The sequence below is a fragment of the Notamacropus eugenii genome, chromosome 2 (genome assembly GCF_028372415.1).
Source record: "Notamacropus eugenii isolate mMacEug1 chromosome 2, mMacEug1.pri_v2, whole genome shotgun sequence".
Classification (NCBI taxonomy): domain Eukaryota; kingdom Metazoa; phylum Chordata; class Mammalia; order Diprotodontia; family Macropodidae; genus Notamacropus; species Notamacropus eugenii.
Window position 1 is genome coordinate 33591852 of NC_092873.1, and position 8407 is coordinate 33600258.

At 37.5% G+C, this 8407-nt stretch overlaps 1 pseudogene; it reads left to right on the plus strand.

The window, feature by feature from the left end:
* Positions 1-537: 537 nt before the first annotated feature.
* On the plus strand, positions 538-1552 carry LOC140522603 (peroxiredoxin-6 pseudogene; annotated as a pseudogene).
* Positions 1553-8407: the final 6855 nt, after the last annotated feature.

Genomic DNA, 8407 nt, shown 5'->3' on the forward strand with positions numbered 1-8407 from the left:
GTTAGCCTTACAGCTCTATTTCCTCTGCAGATCTGAGAAGCATAGTATTTATTCCTTCATCCAAGTCATTGATAAAATTTTAAATAGCACAGATTTCAGAAGTACTCCCCTGGAGACAACCTGTCAAGTTGACATCAAACCACTAACAAATACTCTTAGAGATTAACCATTTGGCAATCAAATTCATTGAATTGAACTATTGACTAAAATGTAGCTCTCTATTTTTTCCATAGGGCAATTAGGTGGTACAGTAGATAGAACACTGGCGCTAGAATCAGGAAGACTCCCTTTTCTGAGTTCAAATATGAACTTAGACACTTACTAGTTGTGTGACCCTGGGTAAGTCACTGCACCCTGTTTGTCTGAGTTTACTCATTGTAAAATGAGCTGGAGAAGGAAATAGCAAACCGCTCCAGTATCTTTGCCCAGAAAACCTAAAACAGGATCACACAGAGTCAGATATGACTGAAAAATTGTTGAACATTTCTCCTACAAAAATAGCACGAGAATATCCACCTGCCCTTTGCTGCCACCACCATGCCCAGAGGTCTGTGGCTCAGAGACAAGGCCCCCCAACTCTGAGGTGGATGTCATGATCAGCTGGCCCCATTTCCATGGCTTCCTCAGAGACTTCTGGAGCATTCTCTTCTCCCATCCTTGAGATTTTTCTTTTTTGAGGAGTCAACAATCACTTTAATCAAGTACATGTATTATTCACTTATGTCAGGGGTAGAAGTCAGCACCCTGAACTTCAGAGAAAATACAGAGAAATCAAAATCAACAGACAGGCTTCCAACTGTCTGATATAAGCAATACATACATCATAGATCAACAAGCCAATCCAATCCATAGGCCAACCCGACATATACATAGTTATGATAGAGAAGCACCAACATCTGGGTTTTCAAAGCTGGGTAGGGTGCTGCTGCTTAGGAGCTTCCCAGAGTCTCATCTGGCACACAAAGCTTCTTCCAAAAACTAAGCTCCCCACCCATAGGATTTTAAATCAGTGTGCACAGCAGAGTTAGGCCATAATGCAAAGCTGGTCCCAGAAATTAGGGAATGTTAAGATGATCATCCTTTCTATTGATTCTCTCCAAGACCATCTTGCCTGGAGTAAGGATATCAATGCATACAATGGAAATGAGTCCATAGAGAAGCTGCTTTTCCCTATCATCAATGATCACAAACAAGATCTTGCCATCAAGTTGGACATGTTAGACTCAGATGAACAGGAGGGCAGTGCATGTGTCTGATAGCTCATGCGGTATTTATTTTTGGCCCAGATAAGAATTGAAGCTGTCTATCCTCTACTCAGCAACTACTGGTAGGAAATTTGATGAGATCCTCAGAGTGTTCAATTCCCTTCAATCGACAGCATACAAAAAGGTTACTACTCCTGTTGAGTGGAAATGTGAGGGATAGTGTCATGGTTGTTCCAACTATCTCTGAAGAGAAGACCAAAAACTTTCCTAAAGGTGTCTTCACCAAAGAGCTGCCTTTGGCTACCATAGTATGGTCTAGCTGGAGCTCCCTTGCAAGTCTCTATTAGAAGGGATACCAGCCTGCCTATCGTGTCTTCCTACAGGAATTAATTTAAACATCTTGGGGTGATGAAAATTGGGAATCTTTGGACTGCTGTACTAATAGCTTGTTAAATGAAAATGGCACTAAAAGTCACCCATGATTCTTCTCTTTGTGCCTACATAAGTATTTCATTTGGATCATTGAACTTTCTTGTTGCTGTGCTGGCTATCTCTGGAATAGCACAGTTTGGGACTTTAAATCTTTGTGAGATCTGTTGCAATCTCCATCATCAGCCACCTAGCATGGCTGGCATTTAAGAAAGGGACTACTTAGGAGAATTGCAAGAATAAGACTTCTTTAACTGACTTAATAGACAAATTATCTCTTTTTCTAATTATCCATTTGAGAGAGGAGACAATTTAACAGGTCTAGTTTTGAGCTTCACCTAAGTTTACGATCAATGACATGCAATAATTTAGGTGTTTCAGATGGTGGATTTTTCTCAAATGTTGAGTGTTCTAACCACATTTAGGAAAAGAACTTAAGAGATTCTTTTTTTTTCCAACAGATAACATTGTTACATTGGGTAAGAGATCTTTTTAATTATGTTACAGTATGTGGTTGAGACTACAGAGAAGCTGCATAATGCCTGCTAGTGATGTATGGAATGGTTGAGGGCCATAATTATGGATGCCTTTTTGAACAAGTCATGTATCTAGACAGGAAAACTGTTCTTAAATGTTCATAATAAGATGAAAGTATGTATACATGAGAGAAAGGAAAGGATACAGATACTATTTCTTTACTATAAAATGTTGTCTCTGCAGTGGATTGTTTTCTGATATTTTGCCTTTAGGGCAACCGCAAAGGAAAGTTTTTTGAAACTAAAGAAAAGAATAACATGACAAACTTTATAAAATTATCAGTTAAAATCTAGTATTAAAATCTATATCTGTTACATTCCTCTTATTTGCCAATTTAGTAATTCTGCCAAAAAAAAAAAAAAAAAAGAAATAGTTAGTGTAACATGACCCATTACTGATGAAGCCATCCTGGCTCTCCGTAATTGTTGCTCCCTTTCCTAACTCTTAACAAACCTCTGTCTAATAATTAGTTTGAAAATTCTTCAGTAATTCAAACTTACTGCCCAATAGTTTTCATAATTTGTTCCCTCACACTATAAAATGAAAACAAAACACAACATTTCTCCCTTCTCCAGTTCTGTGGTACCAGTTACCCATCATTGCTCTAAGTACAGCAGAAAATATTTCAGTTGGGTCAGTTGATTTGAATTCATCAAGCACATCCAGATGCTTTCTTTCTATCTCCTTGCTTATTTTGGCTATCTACTTCAAAACAGTCATTTTTTTTGTCTTGCCTTTCCAGTATAAAAGTCCTTCTTCTTAGCTCAGAAAACAAAAGTAAAAGAGTTTTATGCACTTTATTTTGTGCACTTACAAACATAATTCTAAAAGGGGGCCCGTAGGCTTCTTCAGACTGCCAAAGGGGTCCATGACACTCACAAAAATGTTGTGAACCCCTACATGAAACTTGTTTTGGGGATGTGACTAACATTGGGAATGTGACCAACAAAATGGCTGACTAGTTGTGAATAAAATTATGAGATTCAGAAGTTGAGCCAGTCAGAAAAAATTCAAAAGGCAGATGTTCTCCTAGTCAAAAGGGTTTCATTGATGCAAAAATGGCAGGCTAATCCTTAGGGGCATCAGTAGCTTGGAAAAGGACAGGGGTTTGTTTTTACACATAAATCTTGGGCACTCAGCCAGAAGTGGGGTATACTCCTGTATGGATGGTTAACCACAGAGAAGAGGGAAAAGATGAGTTGGATACTTTTAACCACAAGGAAGGGGTGTCAGAAAAGGGGAAGAACGTATGTCTTGTCAACAGGTAATCTGTTACAGGGCAGATTTAGATTTAGACAAGGTTCTCATTGCTGCTGAACAGAAATCAGCCTCATCAGATATCCTCTCTGATCTTCACAACCTCTCAAACCTTTCCAAAATAAGAATTTTCCACAAGGGATAGGTAAATTTCAATTATCTCCCTATTCTCAAACACTAAGAACTGGAATATAGGAATTCAGTGAATGAACAGCAGAGAAGGCAAATTCCTCCTTTCTAATAGACTTATTCCATATGCCCACCCCCAATATCTATCTATCACTCTGTAGCAGCAGGGTGGTAAAATCCCATCCAAGCCTTAAAATAAAACTCACCTCTACTTCCCCTTCTCCCAGTGGTAGAAAATCAAAAGGCAGAAGGTTTTTCAGGCTGCCACAACAATTAGTCCAGCCCTCAGTGCTGCAACAGAGCTCATCTAAAAGACAGAAGAATAAAAGGAACAGGAGCAGGACACCCTACATGGTTGTCTGGGAGTCCAGGAAGCCTGAGAAAAAGACCCTAATATATAGCTGGAACCAGTTCTGGCCCCCAGAAGTTAGCTGGGGAAGAAATTGAATCTTATAAAACGTGAATTGCCCAGTTCCCAAAGAGGTTAAATGACTTTGGAGTTTCTCCCAGGGAAACCAACATTAAAAAAAGAAGGAATCCGAAAATGAGAATGATAAGTCTTAGGGGAAGGAAGAACTTAGTGCCAGGCACATAGTAGGAGCTTAATGAATGTTTGTTGCCTTCCTCAGAAAGACTGAAATTACCAAGGATTTAAGGAGAAAGAAACTCAATTATATTAATAACAGAAAGGGAGTCAGTTAAGGGAGCCAAGATGGAGGAGTGATTGATAACTGCTATCTCCTTCTCCTTGTTGATCTTGACCAACCCAGAGATTATCTCCCCAGAAGAAATCCTGGAACAGTGGGAGAAGTAGAAGGGGTAAACAGACTTTCAGCCCGGGAGGCTAGAAAGATCGCTAAGGAGGGTTCCTCTTGCTGTGGCCAAAGGAGACCAGTGAAGGATCAGAACTGTCCCAGACAGTCCCACCTCAACAAACCAGAAGATCCTGAACCCCAGGGGGGGTGAAGCCAGCATCTGCCAACACCAGGACCCCAGCCATGCCTCAGCACTCCATTGGAATTAGGAAGACATTAGTGTAGATAGCTGCACTTCTCTATGCTCTAGAGCTCAGCAGAGGAGAATTTGGCATCCAGACTACCCTTCCCCCACACTTAACTAGCTACCTCCAGAGTAACTGTGGGGAAAACCCAAAAAGACCTAACCTGCCTCTTCTTTCAAACATCAGCCAGCTCAGCACCAGGTAACCTGCAGCATTTAATTTCTAAAGAGCCAGAGGCCACAACACACAAAGCCTAAAGTTTTAGGTACAACAATTGTGGAACAGAGTTCCCTGTACCACGGACACAGAGATTTATCTTAAAAGCCAGGAAAAGGGTTATTATTATGAGTAAAAAGCAAAGCAGAAAAGACCATAGAATCTTTCTATGGGGACAATGACCAAAACACAAATACCAAAGAGGTCAGCGTTGAGACTGTACTCCCATCTGAAACTTCAGAAGGGAATATGAACTGGTTGGAAGCACAAAGAGCCTTCTTGGAAGAGCTCTAGAAGGATTTTAAAACTCAAATTAGAAAAATAGAAGAAAAACTGACTAATGATTTTAAAAATATGAAAAAAAAAGAATTCACAGAAGAGAACAGCTCTCTCTTTAAAAAGGAAAATTGAACAAAAGAAAAAGGGAGTACAAAACCTAACTGGTGAATATAACTTCTTAAAAGGAACAATTGGACAGATGGAAAAGGAGATGCAAAAGTTAACTGAAGAAAATAATTTAATAAAAAATAGAAACAGGCAAATAGAAGCTAATGAATCTCTACGATGTCAAGAATCAGTCAAACAGAATCTAAAGAATAAAATGATAAAAGAAAATGTAAGATATCTAATTGGAAAAACAACTGACCTAGATAACAGACGCAGGAGAGAAAATCTAAGGATTGTTGGTCTACCGGAAAGCCATGATGAAAAAAAAGAGCCTGGATGATATCATCCAAGAAATCGTCGAGGAAAAAATTGATCCAGAGTGCAAAACAGTCAACAAGAGAATCTACCGTTCACCTCCTGAAAGGCACCCCAAACGAAAAATATCAAGGAATATTGCTGCCAAATTCCAGAACTACCAAGTGAAGGAGAAAATACTGTTGGCAGCCAGAAAGAAACAATTCAAATATCGAGGAGCTAAAGTTGGAATCCCACAAGACTTTGCAGCTTCTACATTAAAGATCAAAGGTATTGGAATACAATATTCCATAAAGCAAAGGAGCTGGAACTACAACCAAAGATTAATTACCCACCAAAGTTGAGCATAATATTTCAGGCAAGGAGATGGACATTCAATGAAATAAGAGATTTCCAGACCTTCCTAATGAAAACGACAGAACTCAAAAGAAAATTTGATCTTCAAACATAGGTCTCAAGAAAGGCACAAAAAGGTAAACAGGGAAAAAAATTTGTTACACAATATAGACAAACTGTTTACATCTGAATAAAGGAAGTTTATTCTTGTTAATCTTGAGAATTATATACATTTATTATGAAATGTAAAAGGGTTATACATAGAGGAAGTGGGTATAAATTAAAGGATGCAATAACAAATGTGATTTAAGGGTTTGAAGGGATTGTAATGGGAGATGTGAAAAGGAGGAGGCAGAAAAAAAAATCCATCACAGGAAGAGGCATAAAAATATACTACAGTAGAGGGAAAGAGAAGAAAGAGATGAGTATTGTTTGAGAGATAGTCTCATCTGATTGGATAGAAGGAGGGTACAACAAACTCAGTTAAGTATAGAAATACAACTGGCTCTATAGACGAAAGGAGGGGAAGGGGGAAATAAAAGGGAGGGGAGGCTAAAAAGGAGGCAATAATGAGGGAGGCCGTGGTCAAAAATTGAAACTTTTGGGAAGGGGAAGGGAGAAGGGAGAAATAAAAGCATAAACAAGGGGAAAAGGGATGGAGGGAAAGAGACTGATTGTAATCATAACTGTGAATGTGAATGGGATGAACTCTCCCATAAAATGGAGACAGATAGCAGAATGGATTAGAAACCATAATCAAACAATATGTTGTTTACAAGAAACACATTTGAAAAGGGGAGATACAAATGGGGAAAAGGTAAAAAGTTGAAGTAGAATTTATTGTGCTTCAACTGATGTAAAAAAAGCAGGGATAACAATCCTAATCTCAGACAAGGCAAAAGAAGAAATAGATCTAATCAAAAGAGATAAGGAAGGAAACTATATCCTGCTAAAAGTCACCATAGACAATGAACCAATTTCGTTACTAAACGTTCTCCAAGTGGCATAGCATCCAAATTCTTATGAGAAGTAAAAGGAGTTACAGGAAGAAATAGACAGGAAAGCTATACTAATGGGGGACCTCAAGCTTGCTCTCTCTGAATTTGATAAATCTAACCTCAAAATAAGCAAGAAAGAAGTCAAGGAGGTAAATAGAACTCTGGATAAAGTAGATATGATGGATCTCTGGAGATACTTGAACAGGAATAGAAAGGAATACAACTTTTTCTCAGTGGTACATGGCACATATACAAAAATTGACCACGTACTAGGCTATAAAAACCTCACAATCCAGTGCAGAAAGGCATAGTCAATGCATTCTTCACAGCCATAATGCAATAAAACTTATATGTAATAAAAGGCCATGGAAACACAAAGCAAAAATTAATTGGAAACTGAAAAATCTAATTCTAAAAACTGAGTTAAACAACAAACTATAGAAACAATCAACTTCATTCAAGAGAATGACAATAATGAGACACCCTACCAAATTTTATGGGATACTGCAAAACCAGTTCTTAAGGGAACTTTTATATCTTTGAGTGCCTATGTGAATAACAAAGAAAGAGGAGATCAATAAAATGGGCATCCAGCTGAAAAAACTTGAAAAAGAACAAATTGAGAAATCCCAAGTAAATACCAAATTAGAAATACTGAAAACCAAAGGAGAGAGATTAATACAATTGAAATTAGGAAAAGTATTGAACTAATAAATAAAACTAGGAGTTGGTTTTCTGAAAAAAAAAAACAAGATTTATAAGCCTTTGGTCCATTTCATTTAAAAGAGAAAGAAAAAGACCAAATTACCAATATCAAAAATGAAAAGGGTGAACTCACCTCTAATAAGGAGGAAATTAAAACAATAATAAGAAATTACTTTGCCCAATTGTATGACTATAAATTTGACAATCTAAATGAGATGGATGACTATTTTAAAAGGTTCAAATTGCCCAGACTAACAGAAGAAGAAGTTGAATACTTAAATAACCCTATCTCAGAAAAAGAAATTGAACAAACCATCAATGAACTCCCTAGGAAAAAATCTCCAGGGCCAGATGGAGTCACAAGTGAATTCTATCAAACATTTAAAGAACAGTTAGTTCCAATACAATATAGACTATTTGGGAAAATTGGGGAAGGTGTCCTCCCAAATTCTTTTTATGATGCAAATATGGTTTTGATACCTAAACCAGGAAGAGTCAAAACAGAGAAAGAAAATTATAGACCAATTTCTCTAATGCATATAGATGGTAAAATTTTAAATAAGATTTTAGCAAAAAGAATACAGAAACTTATCATGAGAATAATACAGTATGGTCAGGTGGGATTTATACCAGAAATGCAGGGCTGGTTCAATATTAGGAAAACTATTAACATTATTGACCATATCAACAACAAAATGAACAAACCGTGTGATTACCTCAATAGATGCAGAAAAAGCTTTGGATAAAAAAATATAATACCCATTCTTACTGAAAACACTGGAGAACATAGGAATAAATGGAACTTTCCATAAAATGATAAGCAGTATCTACCTAAAATCTTCAGCAAGCATTATATGTAATGGGGATAAGCTAGATGCATTTCCTTAGGTGAA